This window comes from Callorhinus ursinus, unplaced genomic scaffold (assembly GCF_003265705.2).
Source record: "Callorhinus ursinus isolate GAN/ISIS: 27379988/994484 unplaced genomic scaffold, GSC_fseal_2.0 scaffold10, whole genome shotgun sequence".
NCBI classification, from domain to species: domain Eukaryota; kingdom Metazoa; phylum Chordata; class Mammalia; order Carnivora; family Otariidae; genus Callorhinus; species Callorhinus ursinus.
This window is the reverse complement of record NW_027397072.1, coordinates 34,008,859-34,028,954: the sequence shown is the minus strand read 5'-3', so window position 1 is coordinate 34,028,954 and position 20,096 is coordinate 34,008,859. Positions and strand designations below refer to the sequence as shown.

Below are 20,096 nucleotides of genomic sequence, written 5' to 3'. Positions count from 1 at the left end.
GTCCAAATCCAGATAGTTAGGGAAATATGTCAGATTTGAACTCATGCAAGCTTACTGGATAGATAGAAGCTCTGAATGACTCTTAACAGCAATATGAAGTACTTTTGGTTAAAGCAAAATAACAGTACAAACAAAACCTCATAGGGCTATCACACTAAGAAAATTTAATTTCTCCAAAGTTTTAATAGAAGCATAATTAGGATTTCTAACTATGTGGAAATATTATAGGATATATTTATAAGCATATGTATTTATGCAAACCAGGAATTTGCTTTCTGTATGTTCTACTAATACTAAGGGTGCTATAAAACATTTTTAGTCACCAAGTAAGAGTGGGAGGAGAATATAAAGCACTATAGTCGTTGCAGCATATCATGTAGGGTAACTTGACCGACTTACATGAAAAATTACAGTGCTCTTCATCACACTCTGTTAGGCTTCCAGATAGTTCATTTAGCCTTTGATTTGTTGAGAAATGAACTTCAATTTGGGCTTTCAAACTGATTTGACAGAAGCATAGGAGACTTCTGCTTTCAATTTAAAGACTATGATCAAAGAAATGGCGAATGAGATTTTTCTATTTGCAGCACTGGTTTTCTCAAGTGCCTTTAGCTATGATCTGATGCATTTATTGTTCTTTGAGGAAGAGTGAGGTAAGACTAATTTAGCAGAAATATCTGTGGCTAGAATATTAAGAGGGTTTTCTGTGTCGTCTCAGAAATTTTCATCAATTAAGAGGAAGTGAAGCAATGAAAGTTAATGTTCCATTAATATGCTGATTTTGTTTCCACTAATTGCAGAAACTCTACCAATTGGAAAAATTATTGTTTTAATCTTTGTCAATTTTGTTACTCAAATATGCTAGCAAAGGTCATAAAGGGAAAAGCCATAAAAATTTCCACAAATACAGCATTGGCCAACAAGATTACTTTGTTTCAGTCATGTTAATGTATTGTGCTAGGGACCATAGAGTATTTTTCATTCATTTCTAGTTAATAGCATTGTTATTAGTGGACATATCTCAGATGAGACATGAGGTAAATTTGAGCTAAAATTGAGCTAAAATTTCCTTAGGCGATACTTTGGAAGCTACAAGTTAGAAATGCGTTCACTGAAGAGAAACACTCCATTTTATACACACACACACACACACACATATTTTCAATATCCCTCCTCCCTATAAATATCAAAGATATTGATAATATTACTGTTAATGCAAGGAACAGACTGAGCTATATTTATTGGCTTAGCATTCAAGGTCACTGAGGCTTTTGGAATTAGAATTCAGGTCTCTGCACTCTAGGATAAACACAAGTTTAATGCAAGGCTTCAAGCAGTTCAATTGATGTGCTTATTCAATATCTTTACATTATTCTACCCGTGGCTCAGGAATTTATTGCTAACTACAACAGAATTAATAGAATACCGTTTTAAAGCTTATTTATAACTTCATTCATCTTCTCTGCACTGAGGAGGTCATGAAAACCAATTACATCAAAAGAGAAAAGAAAACAAAAAGAATGAAAATTTTCATACTTTTAAAAGGAAATCTAGCCTGAACTGATATTAAGCAGGTTTATGACCAAAAGTCCAAATTAATCAAAAGCATTGGCTCTTTTGCTTATGTCTGCTTTTTACACTTTGCTATATTCTATAAGGCAGAGAAAAGTAACATAAATGTGGATATGAGCTTGAGTCAATAGCCTCTGAACAAAGTCTTATGGGAAATGATGTTCTAAGTCAGGATACAAATTATCATCTAGGAATATGCATTCAGATTAATGCCAAAAAATGTTTAAATAAAAGCCAAACTTTAATATATCTTCTACCAACAGTAGAGTGTCATGACAAGATTTTCATGGGAAGGATGCAATGGAAGGACAGGAATTAGTTTGATGCTTCTTTTAAGTGTCCTGGCAGGACATGATGAGGATCTAAACTAAAGCAAGAGTGTGGGGAATATGTGGAAGGGATAATTTGGGGTCATGTAAAGAAAGAGAATCTACAGATTTTGATGGTTGAATATAGAAAAATAAGAGAAAAATTGTCATTGATGACTACTATGTTTCTGGATTGGAGGTGCTGCAATTTACCAGGAAAGACTAGAAGGTAAAGACAATGGATTTGAAGTGTCTGACTTATTCCAAAGTTTCTGACGCCATTTAGATTCATAATCTGGTGAATTAGTAAATTTTTTTTTTCACGAAGAATCTACAGATATAGGGGCACCTGGGTGGCCCAGTTAGTTAAGTGTCTGCCTTCAGCTCAGGTCATGATCCCAGGGTGCTGGTATTGAGCCCCATGTTGGGAGGGGAGATCTCTCTCAAATAAATAAATAAAATATCTTAAAAAAGAATATAGAGATATATTATTCATATTTACAGATGATTTTACAAGTTTTCTAAATATAAGGTTAATGTAAAATTTAAGTATCCTTACAAATACCAACAGCAAACAATTTATAAAAATAAATTTAACAAATATACTATTTATAGCAGCATCAATAAAATCAAATATGTAGGAATAAATTGAACAAAAATTGTGCAAGACATTTAACTGACTACTACATCACTACTGAGATTAATTGAAGAAGTCCTAAATAAATGGATGATATACTATGTTCATGGATTGGACAAATAAATAGACAACAATTTCCAAAAGCTGCTTATAGATTCATTGCAGTTGTATTCAGAATCATGAGACATTTTTTCCTTATGGAAATTAGTAAGCTCCTTTAAAATTTATACAGAAATTCAAGGAATCAAGAATAACCAAGAAATCTAATGGAAATCAATCTGGAATCAATATGGAAAAAGATGAGCTTTAAACCCTATTTTGTATATCACACACACAGAAATATCAGTTGCAGTTGGATGGTAGAAAAAAGGTGAAAGATTGATAAAGCAAAACTTCTATAAAGTAACAAATATAATTCTTCATATATTTATGGAAGGTAAACATTTTGTATACAGTACACAAAAAGCAATAACATTAAAGGAAAAGATTGGTGAATTGCACTCAGTAAAATTAAGAACTTCCCTTCATCAAAAGACACCATTAAGATAGTAAAAATACAAACCATAGAGTGGGAAGATATATTTGCTATACACATTTCTGAAAAAGTACTTATGTTAAATATAAATAAAGAATTTTACAAATCCATATGAAAAAGACTACTCAATTTTTTTAAATGGGGAATATTCTTGAATACACACATTACTAAAAAGGGTTATGCAGAGGTATAGCTGACTGTTATTGTCATTTTTACTTTACACATAGATCTCAAATTATTTGACATAAGGAGAGAATGAAATGTTCAATAATGTCTTTTCTGCAAAACATGACTAATGCAAAAAGGATGCTGTTTGTCACCATTCCTAACACAAAGCTGGACCATCTTTAGTGCAGCAATGTCAGTGTCAGTTCCTGAATAACCGGTTCCCATTTATTCTCTATCCACTTTGCCCTATTATTAACATGTTACATTAATATGGTATATTTGTCACAATTAATTAACCAATATTAATGCATTATGACTAACCAAAGTCCATGCTTTATTCATATTGCCTTCGTTTTTAACCCAGTGTCCTTTTGCTGTCAAAGGATCCCATCCAGTACACTACATTACATTTAGGCTCATGCTCTGAGGCTCCTCCTGGCTATGACAGTTTTTCAGATTTCCCTTGTTTTTATGGCCTTGACAGTTTTGGGGAGTAATTGTCAGGTCTTTTATAGAACATCCCTCAGTTGGAAATTCCCTGATGTTTGGACTGAGGTTATAGATTTTGGGGAGAAGGACTGCGCAAGTAAAGTGCTGTTCTCAAGTCATATCAAAGGTACATATTAGCAACAGGGTTTATAAACTGGATCAGCTGACTGAGGTAGTGTTTGTCCAGTTTCTAGGAAGCTTCACACTTAAAAGCAGGTTTCTTAGAGACTAGCAAACTAAAATCTGGGCCCATGTCACTTGATTGCATTTGTTTTGAGTGTACCTCCTGGGTTATAAAATGTATATCCATTAAATGTGTATTGCAGAATCTAGTTTGTGCTCCATTGTTCTCATAGGCATCAATTCCACAAAGCAACATATCTCTATTGTGAAATAAAGTAATTTCTGATTTATTTTCCCTAAGATGAATTTTGTCAGAAAAACAAGAGTTTTACCATGTACTTCCTTGTTGCTATATATTAGCCTTTGGTCATAGTTTGCTTCAATTCTATTTTAACACAAGGGGGAAAAACATGTCTCTTTTAACTTGCAATATGTCAAATGTATATTTTGCTTCAGAATGTAATTGTACCACTGTCCAGCAAGTTCTGTTTAGGAATTGAAAATGCATTTCCCAGTGACAAGAGCATATTTCAACTGAAGCAGCAAGTTGGTTATAAGGCCCTAGGTGATATTTCAGAAAATGAAAAGCAAACCAATCAAACAGAAGGATAGGCAGGCCTCTCAGGCTATCCAAAGCCTTCATCTCATTCTAATTTTGCTTTCCTGGTTCCCACAGAGTAAATTACATTGCTCCAAGTGAAATGGGCCCTGCATGTTCATGCTCTTGTTCTTTTGTATGTTTCAAAAGATGCCAGACCCAGAGCAAGCCCAGATTTTAGAGCCTCACTGTCAACACCAGTGACAAAGACATTTGCATTATGCATTGCTTTATTATTATTATTTTTATTTTTTAAGCAATTCATTTCAGTCAGAAGCCGTCCTGGGAGGGCACAGAGTGGCAGCTTGATTTGGTTCATTATAGAGTATCTGGTTTATGATTTTGATCTGTCACAGTGCAGCAAGCAGCTGATCTAGCTGTCAGTCTACTGCAGGAGGTCAGCTTTCCCTTGAGGGAGAGATCTGATCCCTGTCTAGAGAAGCACATTTGTCTTTGGATTGTCCTCTCCTGCTCTGTGCCCAAGGTCCCTTCTGCTCTACACTCTCCTATTAATCCAGAACTTGGATTCTGTGAGATGGAAACCCCAAAGAGTTGTGAAAATTGACACAACTTTGAAAAATAAAACACACAGTATTCTGTATTCAAAGAGATACATTTCTAGTCATGGAATGGTAGAGGAATTTTTTTTTTTTTTACTTTTTTTTCCTCTTAGATGATTCTGTCTACATAAGCTCTGATTATAACGTATTGGCTAAAAAGAGGGAAAAAGGAATAATTCATGATGGGAGGAAAAGATTTTTCCTTTAATATTCCTTTTTAAAAATAGCACATGGGGTGCCTTTAAGTAGTTGATGTTTACTATATACATGAACAAAACTGTCTTCTATTCTCAATTTTTTCAAATCTATTTTACTCCCCATTTCTAATCCATTATTTAACTGTCATCAAATTCTCTATTTTTCTTCCTGGGGTACTTTATTTAATTCATCTTTCTTATTTATTTAACCCCTCTGAAATAGCGTTTCTTAAGTAATGGGTAAAATTCCCATGTGAATTATGGAAGAGTCCCCAGGAATAAATAGTTGAATCAATTTGTTGGCAGACAACCATCCTATATAGGAAATAAAATACTAAAAACATGTTAGCAGAGGTGTGTGTGTGTTCTAATTACATAGGACTTGCAACAAAATTAATCTGACATATGTTTAACAGTATATTACTGTATTGCATGATAATGAAGGATAAATAAGAAAGTTAATTTTGTGTCTATATTTAATATTTCTTATGCTGAACCAAAGCATGCTTTCACACTCCTTTGCATCTTTTTCCAGTATGTATAAGTGACACACACTGAAATATGAGTTCCCCAAAGGCAACTAACATCCTCTTCGTAGTGTGTCCTCAGGTCTTAGCACAGTGTCTGCTTTATGGGAATTTAACAATAAATGTTGAATAATTAAATATACTCATCTATCTTTCCATGTCTTCAGGTTGACAGTTGTCCATGAAAACATATTATATAAGCCTCATTTCAGTTTGCCTTACTTAACCAATTGAGATGATCATCCAAACCCACACAGTTCTGGACTTATTTTTGAGTTCTTTATTTGTGTCTGGCCTTGGTCTATAGCCAGGTCTACAGAGATGAGAAGCAACTGACCATGCTCACCAGGAGCTAACATATAGTGGGGAAAGTGGATAAAACAAGAAACAATGTGGAATGGCTGGATCATAAATTCCCTATGGAAGATTACAGAGACTGGAAAATGATTCTTAGAAATTTTATTATCTTAGAAGTAATGGATGATTTTTAAGCAGACTATGAAAGGAAACACTTATTAAAATGTAAGTGGTCTAACGCTCCAAAGCCATAGTTATCTGTACTCAAAACTGTAACCACTGCCAAAAATTCCAGTAACTGCCTTTCTAGCTTCTTTCTATCCCAGAGGTTCTCAACTTTATCTGCTTAATGAAAACCATCTGAAAAAGCATATAAAAAATTAGTATAATTAAAAAATAAATACCATATTTCAAGCCTTTTCTGTCTTTTACACAATGGTGCTCTATTCTATTGTTTTTGAAGAAGCATCTGAACACTTGAATTTGCATATTCTTATCCAAAGGCATCCACATATAAGTGGCTTTTTTTTTGCATATTCTTATCCAAAGGCATCCACATATAAGTGACTTTTTTTTAAAGATTGTATTTATTTATTTGACAGAGAGAGACACAGCGAGAGAGGGAACACAAGCAGTGGGAGTGGGAGAGGGAGAAGCAGGCTCCCCTGCGGGGCTCGATCCCAGGACCTGGAATCACGACCTGAGCCGGAGGCAGACGCTTAACGACTGAGCCACCCAGGCGCCCCTATAAGTGGCTTTTTAAAGCTGATTAAAATGTTTTTCTTCACCTATAGTAGTTTCTACAAACTTGTGGCCAGTTAACTCTGAATGTCAGTAATAGTATGACTGTGGGAAAGATGAACGTAGTAGATTAAAACTCTTATAAAAACTCTAAACCAAATTGTGGGCTTGTACCATGATTTAACAGTATTCTTGGATCTTTCTTGCAGTGACTCATTCCTTTATTTGCACAGGATTGCTCTGTGAAATGTTGCTTTGAATTGATATTGTAATCTATAAAGTGCTTTTAACCAGAAAAAAAAAATGGTGTAGACGGGGGCTCAGGCATCATTTTTTCAAAGAAGCACCCCAAGGCAATTGTAATGTTCAACTGTGTTTGAAATCATGGCTATGTTTCTTTTTCTCCTTCTACAACTTGGAAGAAGTAGGTATCAGAAATTCAGATAGGAGGCTACAAATGGATGGCTGATATTGGAAGCTATTGTATTATTGTGGTGCTGTAAGGACTCAGGTTAGGGTATAGCTCACCCATGTGCTGGTTTGAGACACATGTTCCATTCTCCTCATTAACTTAGGAGCTCTTGCTAAAGACCCTCTAGCACTGCCAAGCAAGTCAGGTCCAGATTTTACATTGATCTTTGAACTGCTTCTGGAGTTGGGATTGGAAGAGAATACAGAAAGTATAAGGACCCTAGAGAGAGTAGAACTGAAAGTGAAGGTGGAGAGTAGGATGGAGAGATACAGATATGAAAACAATTTGAAGTTACGAATCCCTTTTCGTCTTCATTTTGCCATCACATTAACATGGATCTCAGAGGAGTGAACCAAAAATGTTTTCTCCCCAAATCTGGAGAAATAATCTAATGTTGAAGTGATAGATCTTTCCATGAAAACCTAAGTTTGTTCTTTACATTTAAGAAGTCTGTGGGGCGCCTGGGTGGCTCAGTCGTTAAGCGTCTGCCTTCGGCTCAGGTCGTGGTCCCAGGGTCCTGGGATCGAGCCCCATGTCGGGCTCCCTGCTCGGCGGGAAGCCTGCTTCTCCCTCCCCCCTGCTTGTGTTCCCTCTCTTGCTGTGTCTCTCTCTGTCAATCAAATAAAAAATCTTTAAAAAAAAAAGTCTGTTTGCTTTGTTTGTTTGTTTGTTTTTTAGCTACTACACATAAGTGAAATCATATGGTATTTGTCTTCTCCTTCTGGGATCCCTAGAATGCAGATGTTTCCACACTTGATGATGTCATAGAGTTCCCTTAACCCTATTCTCATTTTTTATTATTCTTTTTCTTTTGCTGTTCAACTTGGTTGCTTCCCATAACCCTGTCTTCCAGATCACTGATCTGTTCTTCTGCATCCTCTAACCTGTTGTTGATTCCCTCTATTTTTCATTTTAGTTATTGTTTCCTTCAGCTCTGACTGGTTCTTTTTTATGTTTTTTAAATCTCTTTATTGAAGTTCTCACTGAGTTAATCCACTCTTTATTCAAGTCTAGTGAATATCTTTATGACCATTACTTTGAACTCTTTATCAGGCATATTACTTATCTCCATTTCCTTTAGCTCTTTTTCTGTGATTTTGTCTTGTGCTTTCATTTGAGACACATTCATCTCCTCATTTTTTTTCTCATTCTGTGCTTGTTTCTATGTATTTGGTAGGTCAGCTACGTCTCCTGATCTTAAAGGTAGTGGCTTTGTGTGCCCTATGGTGCACCCTTGCCCCTCTCTGCCACCATCACCAAAACTGGTGCTCCAAGGGTGTCCCCTGTGTGCATTGTGTGTGCCCTATTGTTGTGGCTGAGCTGTAATTGCTATGGGCATACTGGTGAGTGGAGCTGGCCTTCAGCCCAGCCAGCCACCATGATCTGCTTTGCCTACTATGGGCACACGGGCAGAGTTTGCTCCCCACACTGTTGAGAGGCTTGGCTGCAACTATCATAGGCTTGCTACTGGGTGGCACTGGCACTCAGTCTAACTGGCTGCAATTAGCTTCTGCCACAGATGCAGGCACACCAAAGGGCAGGGCTTACAATCTGCAGAGCCAGCTGAGAGGCCTGGCTACAGCAACTGCAGGTGTGCTGATGTGTGGGGTTATCTTCCCCCCTTCCCAGGGCAGTAGTCACTTTGGAGTGGCACCAGCTGGGGCTGCCTGCCAGGTGTGGGAGTGCAGGAGCCACTTTGGTGGGACGTCTGCAGAGGTGGGCGTGTTGGGTGGGGCAGGTCATGTGGTGGTAGCAAGGTAGATGGAAAGTGTTAAAATTGGCTCCCAAGAGTATCCAGCTATCTAGGCGGGGAAGGAGCAAGAAAAATGGTGCTTGCCAGCACTTTTGTTCTTTGAGAAATCCCCTGCACATCCCTACCCCTTTGGCACACACTTTAATATTAGTCAATAAATCTCCTTCCTGTATGCCCTAGTTGGTTTTAAACTGTTGTTTCTGTGCTGTGTCTAAGGCCGAGTTATTTAGTGTGCTGGCTCCTTAAGGGCAGAGACTCAGCTTCCTGTCACCCGGTCAGCTCTCCTGGAGTTAAGCCCTGATGATTTTCAAAGCCAGACATTATGGGAACTCCTACTTGCTATATTGCACTTTGCTTCTTTCTGCTGCCTCCTCGCAGTTGTTTTGTTCCCTGAGTTGGGGCCTTAACTGGCCAGTAAGTATAGTACGATTTTTGTATGTCTCAACTGGGCATGGCCAATAGATAAAAACAATTTTTCACTTTCAGACCAGAACAAAGGTGATAGTGGAAGTTACTCTCGAAAGCTTTGTAATAAATTCTTTAAATATACTAGGGACAGGCACTCCATCTCTTGTATAATTTAGAATTATATCTAGATCTAGAAATATAAAGCTTTACTCTAGTTGCTTAAACAGAGAGCAGCTTAATTTCTTAAGTAACAAGATGTTTGGAGTTGGACTCCAAGGTGACTGCAAATGCGCAAGGACTTAGTTTCTTATTTCCTGTTTAGCCATTTTTTAAGCATATGGCCTTTGCTCTCATGATCAGAAGATGACTGCTGTGCCTACAGCATTACGTCTACTCCCCTGGGATAATAGGCACAGAACAAGGAGAAAAATCCAAAGTTCCGTGCCAGCTGGGTTCATCCCTTTTATAAATATTTCCCAGAAGCCCACCCAGAAATTTTCTTTAACATTTCACTGTCCATTTTGATCATATGTCTGCCAGTACCTGCAAGGAAGACCAGTATGGATGAAATTGGTCAGCCTAGTCCATCACCCAATTTCTCTTATTCACCTCACCCCAACTTCCTTTGTTCCTAAATGCTAATATCTGGCATGAAATTAAGAAGACCAGTTCAAGCGACAAAGCTTAAAGTCAGTGTTAAGATTGTTGATATTCACATCAGAAACCAGAGGCTTATGACAGGGTTGGATAAGTGAAGGGTCACTTCAGACATGGAATAGAGGAAACGATATTTTCCTCTTAAAAGTGCTGAAAGAATATTTAAAACTTTAGACTTTTAAATAATAAGAGTAGTCATTTTGACTTCAGCTTACTCAGTTCTTGCTAAGAATTGTGCCACTAGATGCTCTCTCAGAAAAAATAGAAAAAGTAACTTCAGAAAAAGAAACACCTGTGATTTTATTTTCAAATTATCTTAGGATCTAGATAGCAATTTGTGTTGCCATGTTAATATGGGAAGACATTTTGGTGGCAGTGTCACTTTTCTTATGTTATTAACTACCAATTCTACATACCAATGAGAGGGCATTGGTATTTGATTAATGAAGTAGTTACTTCATCTAAGAAAATCAGGCAGCAGTATTATTTCTGTAGGTGTTCACTGAATAAATTCATTTATGTTGTTTAGAAGTACTTAAGCTAATAAGTGTGTCCATGTTATACCTAAATAATACATACTAATTTTAAAATCCACTGAGTTTTCTTAATAAATATTTGAATCTCCTTTAGGAGTTGTAGTTTCCAACCTAATCACTTGTTATTGAGTTTTTCTTGGCATATGACCACATGCATATCAACACATACAAAAAAATACAGTTCTCTGTTTCCCTTTTTAAACCAGTCTTGATTACTCACCAATAAGGATAACAATTAAAACACAACACAACACACACATACACACATGCAATGCACAAACACTCACATGCCCATCATTATTCCAGAGAGTAGTTAAGTTTACTTCCCTGGTTCTCTGATTAGGGAAAATAGAACTTTCATTTCACTTTGATATTAACTACGTTTGAAGAATTTAAAATACTAAAAAAAAAAGACAAATTCACACAAATTAAATTTATTTATTCATAAAGAATGGTTCCAGGAATTCTTTTTAGGAAACAGATTCAAATTTTGCTTATGGTTCTAATTTAAATATAGCAACAGTTTGATGAATATTCAGATCTTGGTGAAGTATGGTGGAACATGTTTATCAAAACGGTTTCAGTTAATTTGTCACCTTGTATTGTGTGTTATGACCTTCACATTTAAATAGTCATGACATTGCTGACAGAGATCTGTGCTGTGTTGTAACTTAATATTGTCCGTAGAAATTACACATGAGTTGCTTATATTTTCTGAGGAAAGATATTCCTTGCTTGAGGGTCATAATTTTGATTATGATCACTTTACTGTTAGTTTACAGAAATATTCACTTTTTAGTTGTAAAAAAACGTTTTTTTTTTTTTTTTTTTGGTTAGGGGCACAAATTTGCATTCCATCCATACCTAATTGTCTACTGCTCTTACAGAATTAACTTCTTCTAGAATAAGTCACCAAAGTAAAATGGGTAGAGCTGTTTTTTTTTTTAACACTTTTAAAGTTGACTGACTTTTCTATTGGTAATAGTCATTCACCAGTTGATACTTAGAATGTTCCTTTGAAATTTTCCCTTGAACCTATTCTTTAATAACACAAATAGTTAGCAAGAGATAATCTAACTTAGACAAAAGTAAATCCACTTTTCTAAGATCAACTGATTTTCAGTAAGGGTACCAAGACCATTCACTGGGAAGGAATAGTCTCTTTAGTCCTGGGATAAATGGATATCCAGATGTAAAAGTATGAAGTTCACATCATATAAAATACTAACTCAAAATGGGTCAAAATGTAAATTTAAAAGCTACAACTATAAATATATATATATATTTCAAAATTTTCTACTTTGTGATAGAATCAGAAGGTGATAGAGCTCTTTTGGAGAACAATCTTCCCTTACAAAACAAAAAACAAATCCAGTTCACCATTTTTTTTTTAAAGAATTTATTTATTTATTCATGAGAGAAAGAGGGAGAGAGAGAGAGAGAGAGAGAGAAGCAGGCTCCCAAGGAGCAGGGAGCCCGATGCGGGACTCGATCCCAGGACCCTGGGATCATGACCTGAGTCAAAGGCAGACGTTTAACCATCTGAGCCACCCAGGCGCCCTCCAGTTCACCATTTTGATCCCTCAAAATGGAGCATAAAATTTTTGACACAGATATCTCCATGATGTCCTCAGAAAGCTGAACGTTCAGCTGAAAAGTGTCAAAATATATAATTAAGCAGAACATTTATAACTTTTGTTTCTTCTTTCCAACAGTTAGCTTGAGATAGGTTATATTTCCTATTAAACAATAATAGATTCTAATTATTTTCTCTGTTTTTGAGTTATAAAAATAGGGAAAAGTTATTTGAGATTGCTAGTGTCCCTGTTATGATAAACAAGGATTGTCTCAAGTTCCTAAATGTAAAACTAGGATGATTATTATTTTACAGTTTCTACTTCAACAAAAACATGTGTTCCCCCATATATACTATCATATAGGAATGTGCAAGTTGAGTCATACTAATACCAAAGCCTGTCATTCAAATATATACTATACTAATCCATATGTACATCCATATGAGTGTAGATATATCAAATGTCTATATACACATATATTATTTTTCCATCATGTTTTTATTTCTTCACCTTGGATGTTTAATCTAGATGCTTTAAATGAAAAGTACTACAAAAATTATTACATAATATGTAATGCATGTGTTTCATACATCTTCTCTATGATACTTAAGGGATAAATTAGTCTACCACATGCTTGCTGAAAGACTAGGCGTTTTTACATATAGGACTAGATAATTTTATAATAAAATCACTATATTCCCTTTGTGTATGCTTTGCAATTTCTGCCTGAAGCAAAATCTAGAGAAGGAGGTTTCCATTGGAACCTTTCCTTTCCTTTTATTTTAGAAAAAGGACTATACCTATTTAAAAAAAATCTGAGTAAAGTTCCTCTTTCTCACTCTTTAGAGACCTTTCAAGATGTTTATTTCTTCCATTTCAGTCCCTGCTCTTCCCTTCTCTCTCTCTCCTTCCTTCCATCTCTTTTTCATCACTACCTGTCATGTATTAAGAATTGTGCTAGGTGCTAGGAATGAAAATAATCAAAACAAAATTTCGAACGCCAAAGAACTCTCAGTCTCCGAAGAGAACAAAGAAGCAAAATTAACAGTTCAATGAAGGTTAAGTTACAAGAGACAGGCACAGAGAGAGTTCTAGAAGCCCTAAAGAGAACATCCCAACTCTCCTTAGGGTATCCCGTGATATTTGGCTGAGAAGATGACACCAGAGTTATAGTCTAATGAATAAGTAGATCCTTAAGGGAGAAGGAGCATTTTTAGTTGGAAAAATGCAAGTTGTTTGATATGACTGTGGTTTCATGCATATATGCATTTTCATTTTACAGTTCTTACCACTTTGGCCACCAGGAAATAGAGGATTTTCAGATGACAACATCCTCACCAAGACAATTTTTTCTTTGAATTGATTTGAACCTACTCTTTGTTCTAATCAGAAGCAAATTATTTAAAAGGTTTTTAATCTGCCCAAATGTAGGTTTATCATTTTTTTTTTCACATTAGAACTATTTAGCTGTCCAAAGGTTTTGTGATTGTTTCCATGAGTCATACCTCCCCTCATTTTTCTCATGCACTTGTATTCTCCTGTAGGGGAAAAACTAAAGTGGAATGATTTCCTCATATTTACATGGTGATTTAAGAAAGAAAATGGGATTAAATATATGATAGTTCCTTAGTTTTGAGACTATTGCATATCCCATTGCATTTCATTTCTTGTTATCTATCTTCTTTTTACCATTTATGCCATGGTACACATCACTAGTGATGATCAACTTGTGCGGAAACACTCACACCCTCAAAAAAATCTTACATAGAAGAATGCAGTTTTCCTTAATTTTTTTAAAATTTAAACATCTAATTACTTGTATTTTAATCCTAATACTTGATTAAATCATAAGGCCCTATGGACTTCCTGAATTCAACATGAGAAGTGGTATTTCACTACTCTTTCCTGATATGTCTTGAAACAGAATAAAAAGATCAGAAGAAACACTATTGGGCTTTCAAAATCCCGTGTGCTTCAACATTAGAACATACTCCATGGATTTGAGGCCTTTCTGAAACAGAGCTAACTCTGTAGTCAAATTACTTTCTATTCTGCTTTCACGACTACACAAAACTGCACAGATACATCTTCTGTCCAGGACAGACATTGATCTGTTTAGAGATTCTTTAATATAGAGATATTGAGTAGGAAAAAGAAAAACCAATTACATTGTTTATGGCTCACCCTCCTTTACCTGCCTTCCAGGGCTGGAGAAATACTCCATGAGAAAAGGTTCAGAGTAACAGCCACCAGATTGAACCAGATTGCATTGTGGGAGCACATATAAAGTAATAAAGACACACAAAGACACTTACATTGCTATAGAGAGTTGGTAACAATTCCATTTGTATTTGTTTGAGAGTTGAAAGACTAGGAGCTATTTGAATACATTTGGAAAGTCCTCAGAAGTAATTGGATATAATGTTAGTAAACTGTGCTGCAATTTCTTCTTTATTTCTACAAAGGTGGACATATTCTGGCACACACAAAGTGTCGCATTGAATCTAGCTGCTTATAAATTTTAAACCTAGTCTTAGCAATTTCTGGTCTTATTATTTCTGTAGGCCTATCACACAATGCTTAATTTATGAATTATTTGAGATAGAAAAGCATAATATAATGGTAAAGACCACAAGTTTTGGAACCATACAAGTAAGAGTTTAAAATTACCTCCTATTTATTGGCTGTATGACACTAGGCAAGTTACTTTGTCCACCGGAGGCTTTATCTCCTCATCTGGAAAATGAAAACAGTAATAGAATAAATGGAATATATATGTTAATTGAGTAGTGATAATAAAGTAGTTAATGAAGCAGTTGGCAAATCAAATGCCCAAAAAATAAATGGTAGCATTTGATTAGGCTGAAGTTGAATAGTTATGTTGCAGCCTCCCAGATAAGGGTTTTATTTCTTGTACACAAAAATACTTGGGAGAGTAACTGGACATATGAACTTGTTCAATAATGTACTGAGAGTATTGCAATGTACTACTAACATCATGGGTTGAAGGAAGAAATGGTTCTTTTAATGTATCTTTGGGATCAGTTTAATTGATTATATAGTATGTATCTACTACCGCCTTTTTCACTTGTAGTATTTATCCACAAAAAAACCCATAGAGAGCCTTCTGTAATCCTCCCCATTTGTAAGATTTTGATTGTTCAACTTTTTAGAAATGATTATAAGGGAAATTCAGTTCCAATCAATCTACTGAGTTTTGTTGGTTAATATGCACATGAGTCATCAGCCTTCAGTAAAGAAGGTGACTGGACTACTGGAAGCTAATCTTTTATCAGGACCATGCACCAGCTGCTCCTTTTATAAATGAAAAATGAATGGACAGGGAAACATATTCCCAACAAAAGAACGAGATAACTCCAGAAACTGATCTTAATGAAACAGATCTTATCTGATAGAGAGTTCAAACTAATGGTCATAAAGATGCTCACTAAGGTCAGGAAAGCAATGCATAAACAAAGTAGCAGTTTCAACAAAGAGATAGAAAATGTTTTAAAAGCACCAAAAGAAATCATAGAGCTGAAGAGTACAAACTGGACTGAAAAACTCAAGTATTCAAAAGCTGAGTAGACCAAGAAGAAAAAATCAGCAAACTCAAGGACAGGAGAGTGGAATTCATCCAATCAGAGGAGCCTAAAGAAAAAGAATGAAAAAGAGTGAAGATAGCATAAGGGATTTAGGGGACACTATAAGCAGATCAATATATGCATCATAAGGTTCCCAAGAGGAGGAGAGATAATGGGGGAGAAAAAGTTTAATAAAAATAAATAATGGCTGGAAACTTCCTTAAACTGGGTAAAGAAACAGACGTCCAGAGCCAGGAAACCCAAAGAGTATAAAAAAGATGACTCTAAAGAGACCCACATTTATACCCTGCAATAGACTGCTGTAATTTTAAGATGTTTTTTCTAAACATTACAGTAATTCCAAAGCAAAAACCTATATAGATTCACAAAAAGAACAGAATCAAGAGTCCAGATGTAAACCCATGCATATATGGTCAATTGATTTTTGACAAAGGATCCAAACATATAAAATGGAGAAAGGATCGCCTCTTTAATAAATGATGTTAGGAAACTGGATATCCACATGTAAAAGAATGAACCTGGACTTCTATTATACCCTACATACAAATATCAACTAAAATGGATTAAAGACTTGAATGTTAGCTCTGAAGCCATAAAACTCATAGAGGAAAACCTTGGGGGTAACTCCTTGATGTCTTGGCCATGATTATTTGGATATGACACCAAAAGCAAAGGCAACAAAAACAAAAATCAACCAGTGGAACTACATCATACTAAAAAGCTTCTTCACAGCAAAGGAAACCATCAACAAAATGAGCAGGCATTTTATGGAATGGGAGAAAATATTTGCAAACCACATATATGACAAGGGGTTAATATCCAAAATATGCAAGGAACTCACCTTCTAAAGAAGACATACAAATGGCCAACAGGTACATGAAAAGGTGCTCAGCATCACTAATATTAGGGAAATGCAAATTAAAGCAATAATGTGTTATCACCTCATACCTTTAGGATGTCTGTTACCAAAAAGACAAGAGATAAGTGCTTTTGAGGATATGAAGAAAAGGGAACCCTTGTACACGGATGGTGGGAATGTAAACTGGCATAGTCACTATGGAATATAATAGTAGGGAGGTTCCTCAAGAAATGAAAATAGAACTACCATATGATCCAGCAATTCCACTTCTGGGTATATGTTCAAAGGAAACCAAATTACTATTTCAAGGAGGTATTTGTACTCCCATGTTTACAACAGCATTATTCTCAGTAGCCAAGGTCTGGAGCCAACCTAAATGTCTGTCAATAGATGAATGGACAGGTATAATCTCGTATATCTGTATACAATTGAATATTATTCAACCTTAAAAATGAAGGAAGTCCTATCATTTGTGACAACATAAATGAACCTGGAGGGCATCATGCTAAGTGAAATAAGCCAGCTAGAGAAAGACGAATACTGCGTGGTATCACTTCTAGCTGGAATCTTAAAAAAAAAAAAAATAGCTGAATTAATAGAAACAGAAAGTACAGTGGTGGTTGCTAGGAATTGGGGTTAAGGGAAATAGAGAGAAGCTGGTAAAAAGGTATGAACTTTCCATTATAAAATGAATAGGGCCTGAGAATCTGATACATAGCATGGTGAGTATGGTTGATAATGTAAAACTGAAACTTGCTAAAAGAGTAGAACTGAAATGTTCTCACACACACACAAAATGAGGTGATAGTTGTGTTCACTAACTCAATGGTTGGTATCTTTTCACAGTGTATATGTATATCAAATCATCATGGTACATATTTTATTACAATTTCTTTTGTCAGTTCTATCTCAGTAAAGCTGAAAAAAAACACGGAAAAGATTAAGATGTCAACATTTTGAGCAGTTAAGTCCATACACTTTTTTTTTTACAAGCAATTTTTTTTTTATTAGATTCAACAGAAACAAAATTACTCCAATAAGTTGCTTTAAAAGAAGTTTCTGAATGTTTCCCATCCGTGACCAGTAACCTATGGTGTTGGTAACCTGTGGTGTGGGCACTGGTCTGAGGACTACATTTTGAGTAACGGTGAAACCTCGCTTGATAGTGTTTGCCATGCAGTCAACAGAACTGGTTCAAAATGTGGCTCAGTTACCATTAGCTGGGTAGCCAGGGAAAGGTCATTTAACCTAAGCCCCAGTTTACTCATTTGGGTCAGGTAAATAATACCTCTGTTTGGGCTTTGTAGGAGAACTCAGTGATAACTAACCTCTCAAGAGGCACTCAAATGTTAGTAGAAACTGAATAACATAGTTTACATATTTAACCGATTGTCTCTGCTTCATCATCTTACTGACTGGTGTTTTTTCCATGAATAGACATCATCAAACATTTAAAGGACCTTGAAACCTTGTCTGATGGCCCTAAATGGGAGCACAGCTACTTGGAGATCCTTGACAAAAACCTGTCCCCTGTCTGAGAAGTGTACCCTCTTCTGAGTTGGCCCCTCAACTGGGTGGAAGGAATTCAAGAAGAGGAGAGGAGTCAGAGGGTGCCTGTTCACCCAGACACACCTGCAGTCAGATACTTGTGTCCGCTGTGTTTGAAGAATTGCAGAAGCATTCAACTGTCAGCTCAAAGTCTAGGGAATTACTATAAACCCCAGGAAAGGTTGGCATTTAAACTACATTAGGCCAGATCGAGGATGACACTTTGTTCTTTGACTCATCATTATAGCGACCATTTACTGTAACTTTCCTATGACAAACATACATGGCTTCAGTCTTTACAACAATCCTGACAGATGAATCATCTTAGACATAAGGACAGTAAAGTTCAGAAATGCTAAGCTGCCTAAATCACAAAATGCCAGTTACTGGCTAATTCTAAAATGCTAGCTAGAAACTTGAGCTCTTTAACACTGTTTTTACCTCATCCAGAAGCAAGAGTGCTGCAGCTGTGGTGTCCAGATTGGTCTTTAAGTGAACAGAACAAAATCAAACTACTAGACATGGTCCTAAAAGTTACAAAAGCTGTAAAGTCCATCTAAACCACCAAAAAGTACTTAAATGAAAATGCGTAACTACTATACCAGAAAAAAGTACCTCCCATCATGAAAATGTCACTGAGGGTATTAAAAAAATCTTGGTACACCATATCCACAATTAAAAAAAAAGGGGGTCCCCAAAGATCCTATATATCTGATAGGAACTGTAATTCATATTAAGAAAGGCTTGGAGTTTGAAACCAAGATCACCTAATGTGCCCACTTTGACCAATGCAGTAAGTTTCAGCTTCTCTCCAGAAATAGTCCTGAGATGGTGTGTGGCAATTCTGCCCAGGTGCATTTCTGGTCCAAGGTAGAAAGGCCTAAGAAATCCACAAATGTAAAATCACCCCATGAAAAACATATATGCTGGTGATAGAAGGAAAGAAAGAGCAGAATTAAAATATTATAAACCAGAGAGTGTTTTGTTTCTGTTAGGTAAAGGGATTTCTTCATAAGTTACTTTAATAAAAGGGAATTTCATAGGTAAAAACCAATATTCAAAATTATAAAACAAATAGAACTCTCTGTGTATAATCACTGCATCAAAAATTTGCAAGATACTGAAGAGAAATTCCTTAGTTGACCAATGTGGTTTGAAGGGGTAATAAAATTTTTTTATGGCTCAAGCAAGAGTCTTATTTCCTGTTGGCCCAAAAACAGATGTTTCATTTCCCAAATAGGTAGGTTCTCCACTGTAAAGAAATATTCTCGTATAGTTGGTTTCTATCTTTTTGAATTCTGCTCCAAGTTCAGCCAACTTCTTATATGTCCTTAACACGAATTTAGAACAGTCGTAGGATTCAAACCATGTCTCCGCCCCTCTTGCTGGGCTGGCTTGGACAGTCCATGTCTCGTAATAAATCCCTGTTTCATTGTCCCACTTTACCCACTTGGCCATTTCGTTAAATGTGTTTCCTGATATGGTTGCTACTAGAACTAACGTCCCGTTTTCCCTCCAGTGAATATCATCAGTTCCTTCAAAAAAGCAGGCAGCTCCTTGATTACACCAGAAAGGGGAATTCATTTCAGGTTGGAGATAGGGAAATGTACAGTTTCCAAGTTGGAAAAGTTCATACCATTCCATTGTGTAGTTCTTGCCAGTTAAAGTACTCTTGAATCCAATGGCATCATGCATAATTTTCAAGTGTCCCAGGAGGTTCCCATATTTAAATTCCCATACTGGGGCTTGTAACCGAAAGACTTCAATGACATCATCACCTTTCATAACTGGGATAGGTGAGCCAGTTGGACAGAATGTGTATTTAGCTTGACAATAAGGATCTGGTTCTGGACGGAAGGAAAAGCATCTTCACTTCACCCACAACCCTTGTGAACTATCATAGTATTTGTAAAGGATAGTGGAGTAAGT

At 36.1% G+C, this 20,096-nt stretch overlaps 1 long non-coding RNA gene and 1 pseudogene across 1 annotated transcript in view; one reads left to right on the top strand and one right to left on the bottom strand.

The window, feature by feature from the left end:
• Window positions 1–20,096, top strand: part of LOC141373503 (uncharacterized) — a 344,341-nt gene that overhangs the window by 203,100 nt on the left and 121,145 nt on the right. The window lies entirely within an intron of this gene.
• LOC112821288 (bis(monoacylglycero)phosphate synthase CLN5 pseudogene) overlaps window positions 18,761–20,096 on the bottom strand; it is a 43,780-nt pseudogene continuing 42,444 nt past the window's right edge.